The sequence below is a fragment of the Pseudocercospora fijiensis genome (assembly GCF_000340215.1).
Source record: "Pseudocercospora fijiensis CIRAD86 unplaced genomic scaffold MYCFIscaffold_11, whole genome shotgun sequence".
Lineage (NCBI taxonomy): Eukaryota > Fungi > Ascomycota > Dothideomycetes > Mycosphaerellales > Mycosphaerellaceae > Pseudocercospora > Pseudocercospora fijiensis.
Window position 1 is genome coordinate 1,075,160 of NW_006921542.1, and position 10,908 is coordinate 1,086,067.

Genomic DNA, 10,908 nt, shown 5'->3' on the forward strand with positions numbered 1-10,908 from the left:
TTTTCTTCTTCGAATCTAGTATCCCTATCCGACTCTATCGAGTTAGATAACGACTTAGTTTAGTATTTATCTTCTTCGTAGTTGCGACCTATCCTAAGTATACTATAACGAGTAGTAGTATTGTTACGAATCTAACGTAGTATATATTAGACTATACGGGTCTTTATACTTGTTTACCCTACGAAAAGGGGGGTATTAAATTGCGGTTTTATCTTCTACTCCTATATAGACTGCCCGAGTCGCCGTCTATAATCGCTTATTAGTCCTGTCGGATATGCCCTACTAACGCTAAAGTATAATCGTAGCCTATAGACTGTTCGCTATTTTCGTACCTTGTCGACGCTAGCCCGATTCGGTCGCGAGTCGGATTTAGGAACTATTAATCTAGCGCTATTATTAGTCTAGCGGTAATTATTGTAGTCTATGCCGACGGTATATAGTAATACTATCGACATTGTACTAAAGCAATCGGCGTATTTAGACTATTTATTCCTCGCTCGGTCGCTACTACGGTATATATAGATATATATTCTTTATCGGTAAATTAATCGGCGTTAGCTAATCCGCTAGGTCGAATACATACCTTCGAAGCCGCCTCGTAGTATTACGGGTTAGTTAGAACTATCTCTATCGGCGTGTTTAGCTAATTCGAGGTTAATAATACCGTAGAGGCCCTATACTCGATAGATGCAATTCGAAATAGATTAGCTAGAGGTATATAATCTACCCTAGTACGACGACTGCTAGTCGTAGCCGATTTAGCCTTTCCTTAACTATCGCGCTACCCCGAGTCCGCTATCGCTATAGCGCGATTAGGGTGCTTAAATATAGGCCGAGATTAAATAGATAAAGGAAGAGATCGCGGCGCTTAAGACTACTATACGTAATATACTTACTATATATTAGCATATGTCTAAGATTAAAGCGTAGTGCTTATCGTAGCCGGGGCATCTTGCCTTCCGTTTAATAAATAGATTAGTACCTATTACTATTAGAGTAGGACTTCTATATCGGACTTAGTAAAATTAATTATTTATTATGCTTTTCTACGTTTATATTTACGCTCGTTCTGCCTCCTTAATTTGCCTATAGATTGCAAATCGCAGCTATAGGCCTCTACCTAATATATCGGATAGACTAGCCCTCTACTATCGCTCGTTGTTAATTCGAACGTATCTATATTAGTCGCTTATCTAATATAAGGCGTCGACTCCGGCTTCGAAACTACAATCTACCCGTAGTATCTTAACTAATCGTTCGAGGTCTATATTATCGACTCCTACTAACGCGCGGCCTCTAACTATAGGCTAGCGATAATCGAGTTTATATAGTCGATATATAGGTTTTACCTTCCCGTTCTACTCTTATACTATAACTATACTCTACTATACATTATTTAGTACGCGGTACGGCGGTACCGCTCTAGATCCTTCTAGTATCGCTAGTCTAGTATCCGTAGATATAGCAATTTCCGCGTAATCGCTAGTATCGCCGACTCTACGCGTTATTACGCGTACCGTTTTTCGTCTCGTCTATCGGCGATAATTAGAACAAATCTTATATATTAGGTACCTAAACGCAGTCTGTCCCTCTACCGTACGGATCTGCTTTACTACCTTAGGGAACTCTTCTTCGTATTTCTCGTCTATTAATACTAGGTCGTATAGGTAACCTTGCGTCCTTCGGCGTTCCGGCAATAATAGTAATCGGAACGTGCTACTAATCTAACTAGACTCCTAAATTGACCTCTCGACGCTAGCGTAAAATGCGTAGTATATCGATAGCGATAGGCTAAGGCCGCAGGTAATACCGCCTATTAAATATTAATCGCGAGGTAGTTAAGTACGTAGCATTCTCGAAGGTAGTAGTTGTATATATAGCGTAGTAGAAAGTCGACGTTAGTTAGTAGTAGAAACTAGAACTACTCTAGTCGCGGGGTTTGCTAATACCGACTCGGGCCCTAATTCGGTATCGAATCGGGTACTAAGCCTACTAGACAACTTCTATATCCTCTATTACTAACTTCGGTAGCGGGTTCGGCAAATTACATTATCTATTATCTCGCTTCTTAACCTTACGCCTAGTGTATTATATTGCTACGGATCTATATACGGTCGTTTATTCGGCCTCCTACTTAGACTACTACTCTAGTATACGATCTATAGAATATTTCGATCGTTTTATGCCTTTGTTTGCTACTCGTTATAGCTAAACATATGCCTTTTCGCCGCCGATAGAGTTAGTAGTATCTATAGAAAATGTACTATCTTAATCGTTAGCTCGAACTATCTATATGCCCTACTCTCGGGTCCTAAGACTAACCGCCTTACTAGCCTATACCCTCGTACTATAGCGGGTCTAGTCTACCCGCTATCGTATAATAATTGTTAGTTACTATAAGGACATAGATCGGTTAATTTAGCTACATTGCGTAGCTTATAAGCACTCGCGTCTCGCGCCGGCGATCGTAGTCGCAACTCTACTATAGATAGGCTTATATTTATATTACTAACTTTCGATTACTTGTTACGTAGTACTATATTTACTGCGACTTGTTAGTCCTATATCTAGAACCGTCTATCGTATAGGGGTTTATACTACAACGATTATCTATAGCCTTATTACTTCGGTTACTAGTTGCGTAACTAAACTGTTATATACTTAAGCGCTAGATGCCTTACTTCGTCGATTTATTAGCTAGTTAGGCCCGACTCGCTAACCGACCTAGTTACGAGGTAGGCATTTAAAGTCGTTACCTTTCCTAATTACTGCCTTCTTTAACATTTACTATTAACTTATACTAATATACCTATTCTATATATATATACCCCCTTATACTCCCTATCGTATATATAGTATATTATTTCCTTCGCTAATACCCTATTCTAACTTATATATAGGCCGTACTATATAACTTAGCCGTCGTGCTCGACTAGCGTTAAGCTAGTATATATAGATATTTATTGTATAACGCAACTCTAACGGCTCGCGTTAGGGTCGGCGGGTATAAGTAGCTCTCCGCTCCTATTCTTACCTCCGCCGACTCTAACGTATAGCGAATTTCGCTACACTCTATTCGTTTCTCTACTACTCTCGGATATTGTACGTCGTTATCGATCTATAGTCTCTAACCTCTGCTATATAAGTATTACTAATTAGTATAACCTGTTATATACTAATACTATACACTAGTTACAAACTCGTCGCCTACTGCCTTCGCCGAGATAGTAGTCTCTACGAATGTCGAGGACTAGCTAAAGGACAACGGTCTACTAATCTAAGCCTTAAACGATAACAAAGACGTCCCTAAACATATTATACAAAACCTATATAGCATCGACAAGCCTCTTCTTAAGGTAGCAATAAAAAGGCTCCTTCCGTATCTAGAGAAACAATTTTTATTTAACTAGTCGAACGGGAAGTAGCTTCGCTAGCCCGCTAAGGGGTATTATAAGGGGGAGAAAGATACAGTATACGCTATTGCTAGTAACCTTGCCTATCCTACTAAACCTAGACGTAGGCTATTAATGCCCGAATAGTACTTTAAAGATCCTAAATAGGCTCCGAAGTAGTACGTTAGGGGAATGCTTCCGTAAGACAATACAAATAGTCCGAATAATTAAATTTAGAGGTCTGTAGTCTACTTAGTATGCCGCCTTATATAGAAGGTTATAAGGGACAAGTTTACCCCGCCGGCTAGTAATAATACTAAAGAGGAAAACGTATCCGAGAGCGAGACTAATAGATCCCGATAAACTACGCCCTCTATACCTAAGCGTAGAGTAAGTTCTGCCTCTACTAGTAAGACTAGTAGAGCCGGTCGGGTATTTAAGAGGATAACGCTAGGAGATTCGTACGGTAGCAAGGATACTAATCTAGTAATATCCGACGCGCTACGCCCTATTAAGCCGGACCGGGCTAAGATTACGTTATAGTTTAGTATTATCGACTAGCGGTTACCTTTAATAGTAGACTACGACGTATTTAGCCTAAATTAGTCTATCCTATAATCGAAGACTTCTAATAATATTAGTGTAAAGGATTTATTACGGCTCTAGCTCGTACGAGAGTTATTGCTATCGCCCGAATAGTAGAAGTACGAATTCTTCGTAGTAATCGATCTAGCTCGCGGCCCTAAAGGTCTTTCTAAATACAAGACTAATCCGATATTCTACTCCTTAGCTATAGAGATATACAACAGCTTAGATACTAGGATTTCTACTAGACTCGATTTCCTCGTCGGCAAAAATATAACAGACTATACTAGGATACCTTCTATATATCGTCGACCGTCCCTACTTAAGGCTTCTAGAACTATCGACCTAACTTAGTATAGTGCTTCTATAGCCGGTAATCCTACCGAAATCAATATCGGTTAGAGTCCGCAGTCGCCTACGAAATCGGCTATTAAGTAAGCTAAGGACGACCGACTCGCTCGTAAGGATCGCGCCGATTACGAGCGCTATAAATAGCTTATCGCGGATAGATTCCGGAGGATATAGGAAGAGTAGGAGGTAGCCCGGTAGGCAGCCGCGCGAAAAGCTATAGCCGACGTCGCCGCGGATATAATAGCGATTTAGTAGGCTATCGATAAGGTAGTTAAGGAGGTGCTCTGCGACAACGGTTATAATAGGAATACTGCTTTACTTCTAGTCGCCTTCGACGATTCGGTTCGAACGGCCGTCCGTTCCGTATAGCCCGATACGATAGAGTATACGGTAAAGGCCTATATTGCTTCTACTCTACCTAAGATATAGTACGCTTTAAATAGACTAGCACTATCCCTAGTATAACCTCCGGCGTAGACAAATACTAGTAATAATACTAAGGACGATAGAAAAATTAAATCGAGTAAAGCCGATAATGCTAATAGTAAGAAGGCCGGAGATATAATCGACTCGAAGCGAGATCGAATTCGCTAGAAATAGATCGAGTCGTTACCGAGTTAGATCGTATCGCTACTAGATCCGAATAAGCCCGAACTCGCCGTATAACTACCGGATACGTAAGTAGAAGTCTAAGCCGACTCTCTACCGATCTAGACGTTAGTAGATTTTGTCGATTAGATCTCGTCGGCGATACCTAGCTAGTCGATAGATTTAGATATAGAAACCGACGTCGAGAAGTAGTTATCTAGTAACGTATACTCCTACCTCGACGCTAAGAACTTTAAGTTAATATACGATTTTAGACTGCTCGATCCCTCTTAGACTTCGCCGCGTATAGGTATTGTTCCGCCTAATTAGAGATCGACTCGTCTATTAAAGTCTTACTAATTCTATACAATTACCTAGACGCTTCTAGCTTCCGTTACTAGCGCGGACTTCTATATCGGCGGTATAGACGTAGGTATAGATAAGACGGCATATACGTTAGGATACGTTACTATAACCTCGATATAGTAGAGGGTATAGAGTAATAACGGGCTATTAACTGCTAACGCCTATCCCTTTCGGCTATCTAATTCGTCGGTTAACTTAGGACTTCGGCTAAATAAGAAAATTGCGTTCGATCCGTAGGTATTAGCTAGCGGTACAAAGCCGGTTATCCGCCCTAGCGTTTACGTTATCTATATTCCGAAGCAGCTAGCCGAAAACTAGATATATAAGATCGACAACTTTATACTATCCGGAGCTATATTCGTATATCTTATAAAAGACTCTAGTAAGCTAACGAAAGATAAGAGACGCAATAGAGCTAGTCCGTAGAACTATAACTAGGTCGTATATATCGATAACGTTCTTTATCTCGATTATATAGCGCTCCCGACTCGGCTAGAACTAGAATAGGTATTCGGTACAAAGGTTATAGATAAGTAGTAGTTAACAAAAGGCGTCCCGGTACGCTTATTGCTTTAATACGAGGATATAGAAGTACCCCCTTGTTTATAGTACTATAAATAGATCGTCCTTACTACCTCGACTATAATATCTAACGTACTAGATTTTATAACGTACGAACGAGCTAAGAAATAGAAGTCCTAGATACGGTCGGAGAAATCTAATTCGAAACCGCCGCTACTTCGTATACTAGCTACGACTATTATCGTCGACGAGTTTTATATTACTAAGACATATAGCGCTAAAGAGTAGACTGCCGTCGCTAGTCTTATAGGCTATCCTTTCGTTCTCGGCCTAAGTAGTACCCCCTTTAGCAAACTATCTAATTTAGCTATTATCGTAACTGCCTCGGTATAGAGATACGTTAAGGCCTACAATACAAAGGGGTACCTCTGCCCTGTTTAGTCGCCTTCTATAGTACGGTTTGATTTCGTTAACTAATCGCTATCGACTAAAGAGATGCGCGATATAGAACGTAACTTCTAGTTTAGCGATAATAGTAATATCTCCGACTCGGCTAGGTATATTAGCAATTAGGTTTCTAAGTACTTACAATCCGAATACTCTAACGCGACCGTAGGTCGAACAGAACTAAGTATTACGGATAAAGATACTCGGGCGCTAGACAAGTTTCGCCCCTAGTTACTAACAAAAATAGTTCGCCTTAAGAAGACGCTAATATAGTAACCTATACCTAATACTCCGCGCGTACCGGCTATCGATTGTCTACTATATTCCTATTTTAATATTAGCTTGCAATTTAAATCTATAGAAGATCTAGTATTAAGCGAGTAGGTCGAAGAATAGAAGGCAGCGGAAGATATTAAATTTATATACGTATCTAAGATAATGCGGGTCTTTACTATATTTCTATCGCTACTTCTCGTACTACGAGGGGGCGATACGGACTTAATTAAGGAACTTAGTACTTTTATACTATAGGATATTAAAAACATACTTCCTAGGATACGCGACTACGGTTTATCGGATCCCTACCTCTAGAACTATATACTAATACTATATAACGAGCCGGTTATAGTGTCGCTACGGTATATAATCCGAATTAAGCGTAGTAAGTAGCGCTAGTACGGGCATAGAAGTAAGATTGTACTAGCTAGCTTTAAGCCGTAGAATGTCTTCGTTTTAGACTTAGTACGTATCTATCTGCCCCCTATCTACTAAGCATATAAGACTAACATTTTTGTAGTATCTTTAGTAGCTAGCTATATAGAAAAAAGGCTCCGAGTATTACAATAACATCCTAAGCACTAGTAACATAGTATATAGAATCCTTATCGATACTTAGAGTAGCTAGACTAATACTACTAGGGCCGACCTTATTAAAGAGTTCGTATCTACGAGGAATAAGGTAAATAGATATAGCGACGAGAAGTAGCTTATAGTAGTATATATAAGCTAGATTACAACTAGTATAAACCTCCCCCCTACGGACACCGTTATTATTATCGACAATTACTAGACTCCGGAGGCTAACATTTAAATAGATAGAAGAGTATCTCGCGCGGCCGGCGTTTAGAGGGCAGATTTTACGGAGTCGTACCGATTTATAATAGTATCGGTTGTAATTATATAGGTAGTATAGGTTATAAGTAGATAGGTACGAGCTTAGGATATATAATACTCGCTCGGCTTCGAGAAGGAAAAAAAGAGGAAAAAGGGTAAAGTATAATAGGATATAGCTATAGCGTACGTCGGCGCTAGTATTACGAGTAGAGGAAGTAGTATATAGAGTTAACGTCGATATAGCAGATACGCTATAAAATGTTAATATAAGTAAAGTAAGCCTAACTTTGTATTTATCCGCGCCTAATATTAATAACTACTACTATAGGTATAAATTAGCGATGCGACTCGATAACCGACTTAGGGTACGAGTCGGCAAGCCTATATATTAGGAAGCGACCTAGACTACCGCTCTACCCTTTAAATTAGCAATGCGACTCGATAACCGACTAGCTATCCGACTTAGTCCGGCTTAGGTTGCTAATCGGCAAACCGACGTATTAGGAAGCTACCTAACCTACCGCCCTACCCTTCCTATCCCCTCTTACTATATATCTGTATAGTATATTTCTCTATATTCCGTTACTACCTTTACGCATCGAGTATAATGTTATTATATACCTATTGTTTTCGTAATAGAAACGCAACCTATTTACGCAATTGCTCTAACTCTAGTGCTAACCGCTCTACCTCGTCTTATAGTTCTTTATTCGTCTTCTATTATATAAATAGCGGCGGTCTATTCTTGCGGATATATAGCGCTGCCCTACCCGAGATTCGAATGCTTCGTTTAATCTATCTAACTAGGTCCTCTACGTTAGGAAAGGCTAACTAGCTACTACGTTTATCGACTCGATTAAGTACTAACGACTTAACCGCGTACTGCGATTCTTAACTGTCCTTTACCTTATCTATATTATCGAAGTTCCCTATCGTTCTAGTATTAAGTAGAACATATATAGTATAGACCCTAGGCTAGGAAATCGAATATAGTCGACTAGGTTATATAGTATAGGCGATCGGTTAAACAACCCCGTAACCGTAGCTAGAGCGATTAGCAACTAGCGCGCTAGCTAGAACTATACTCGGCGCTACGACACTATTTACTATATAGCGCTACTATTATACGTGCGGAGCTAGACTATAGTTAGGGTAAAGGCGTAGACAAGGTTAAGCTCGAGATAAGAACTACGCTAGCGATAAGGAGTATCGCGAGGAGGACGCTACGGCTACGGCTATCGCAGGCCTCTAGTAGAACAAGAAGCTAAACCCTATCTACTACGCGGCGCCGCTATTATACTACGGAGTAAGATTATAGCTAGGGTAAAGGCGTAGGTAAAGTTAAGCTCGAGATACGAACTACGGCTACGGCTATCGCGGGCCTCCGGTAGAACAAGAAGCTAAACCCTATCTACTACGCGGCGCCGCTATTATACTATAGAGTAAGATTATAGCTAGGGCAAAGGCGTAGGTAAAGTCAAGCTCGAGATACGAACTATAGCTACGGCTATCGCGGGCCTCTAGTAGAATAAGAAGCTAAACCCTATCTACTACGCGGCGCCGCTATTATACTATAGAGCTAGATTATAGCTAGGTTAAAGGCAGTAAGAGTATCGCGGGAGGACGACCGAGTCGCCTTACTTACTCTCGGAGTATCCTATAACTATACCTTTATTATTCTCGCTATATATTGCTCCGACGTATATAACCTAGCGTAATACCGTTAGGTTAGACAATAAGGGACCGTTTGTCCGGCTAGAGGGCTATAAAGATACTTAGGGGTTCGAAAAAGTGCCCGAAAGCTTCCTCTTTAAGCCCCTAAGCTTCCTTATAGCCCTCTCTAAGCACCAACGGTCCCTTATTGTCTAACCTAACGGCATTACGCTAGGTTGTATACGTCGGAGCAAAAGCCGTTTAGAGTTAAGGTTAGGCCTATTATCGGCTTCGCGAAGGCTACCGATAAGATCTAGGTTTAGCGTTTTAGTAATACTAACTAGGTTAGATTCCGCCTTGCCGACTATAGTATCCCGAATGCTATAACGCGACAGATTACTATAAATAATTACTTCCGTTAATACTACGGAATTACCCTTAGACACCTAGATCGTCTAGTGCTTAACGTTAGTATACGCGCTAATCCCTAATACCTACCTACCGAGCTATATACAATCCGTACTAATAAGCCTTATCGACGCCTACTTAGAGGCGACTAGACTTCTAAGATGCTTAAATTCGTAGCTATATTTCTAAACCTCGATGCTATATCTATTACCGGAACTCCTAGTACTAGGCTTAGGAATAGTCCGCGGCTCTTCCGTCTTACCGATCCTATAGGTAATTATTAGTTAACTCCCGTAAAGCTATTTAGCTTCTCGGTAGGTACTAGTATAATTACAGTGCCCGGCCGCATCCTAGATACTCCTCGCGTAGGCTATAATTCGAATTCGAAACCTAGTATACTATAGAAGGACTACTAGAACTTGTAGAGCGTTAAGTTTACTAGACCTAGAAAATTTAATAAGTAGTCGGTCCTAGTTACTAACTGTAAGAGCAATCGAGGTAGTGCACTATATAGTAACCTAGGTAGTCCTAAAAAGGCCTTTATAAAGCTCTATAGTAGTAAAGAGAAGTATCCGAAGATAACCGTAATTATCGTTAGTAAGCGTTACTATACTCGTTTCTACCCGACTCGTAGGTAGGATATATATAATAACCGTTAGAACCTACTCGTAGGTATAGTCGTCGACTATAGTATCGCCGACAAGATCTATATAGGGTCGGGCTATAGGTATATTTAGGACTTTAAGGCACAGTACGACCCGCTTACTACGTAGTTATTAAGGACGAAATTAAGTTTAAGGCGGATGAACTTTAGCAATTTATATACTACCTCTACTACCTCTTTAGCCGTACGATAAAGGCTATATCTATCTACCTACTAGTATACTACGTAGACCTTCTTTGCGAGCGTAGCCGTACCTATTTGTTTAGCGTCCTAGCTAAGAGTTATAGTAGTAATTCTTTAGTCTTTAACGCCGGATAAGAGTAGTCTCGTCTAGAGGATAAAGAAGAAGAAGAAGAAGAATTCAATATTAGGAGAATAAACTTTAGCAATTTATATACTACTACTGCTATATCTTTAGCTATACGACTAAGGCCGTATTTACCTATACTAGATATGTACCTTAGCAATCTAGCGCCCGGACTCGATATAAACCTAATAACGCCGTAGGCTCTTCCTACTCGATAGGGAGGTTCCTTATAAGTGTATTCTAGATTAGTGTAGAGCTGCTAGCTATAACTAGAACTAGCAAGTAATTAAGGGCGAATTAGTACAGGAGGAAGCCCGGTATAAGGAATTACTGGCAATAGCGGAGGCGGCTTAGTAGGAGTATATCGCGTCGGTCGAGGAAGAACGTTCTACTAAGCCTACTATTATCGATCCGGAAGGCTAGTGTCTCGCTAACCGTCGCTACTATATTAGGGATCTCGAGAACGTAATTGCTTAAGGTCTGCTATTATTACCGCCTCTGCCGCCTTAGCG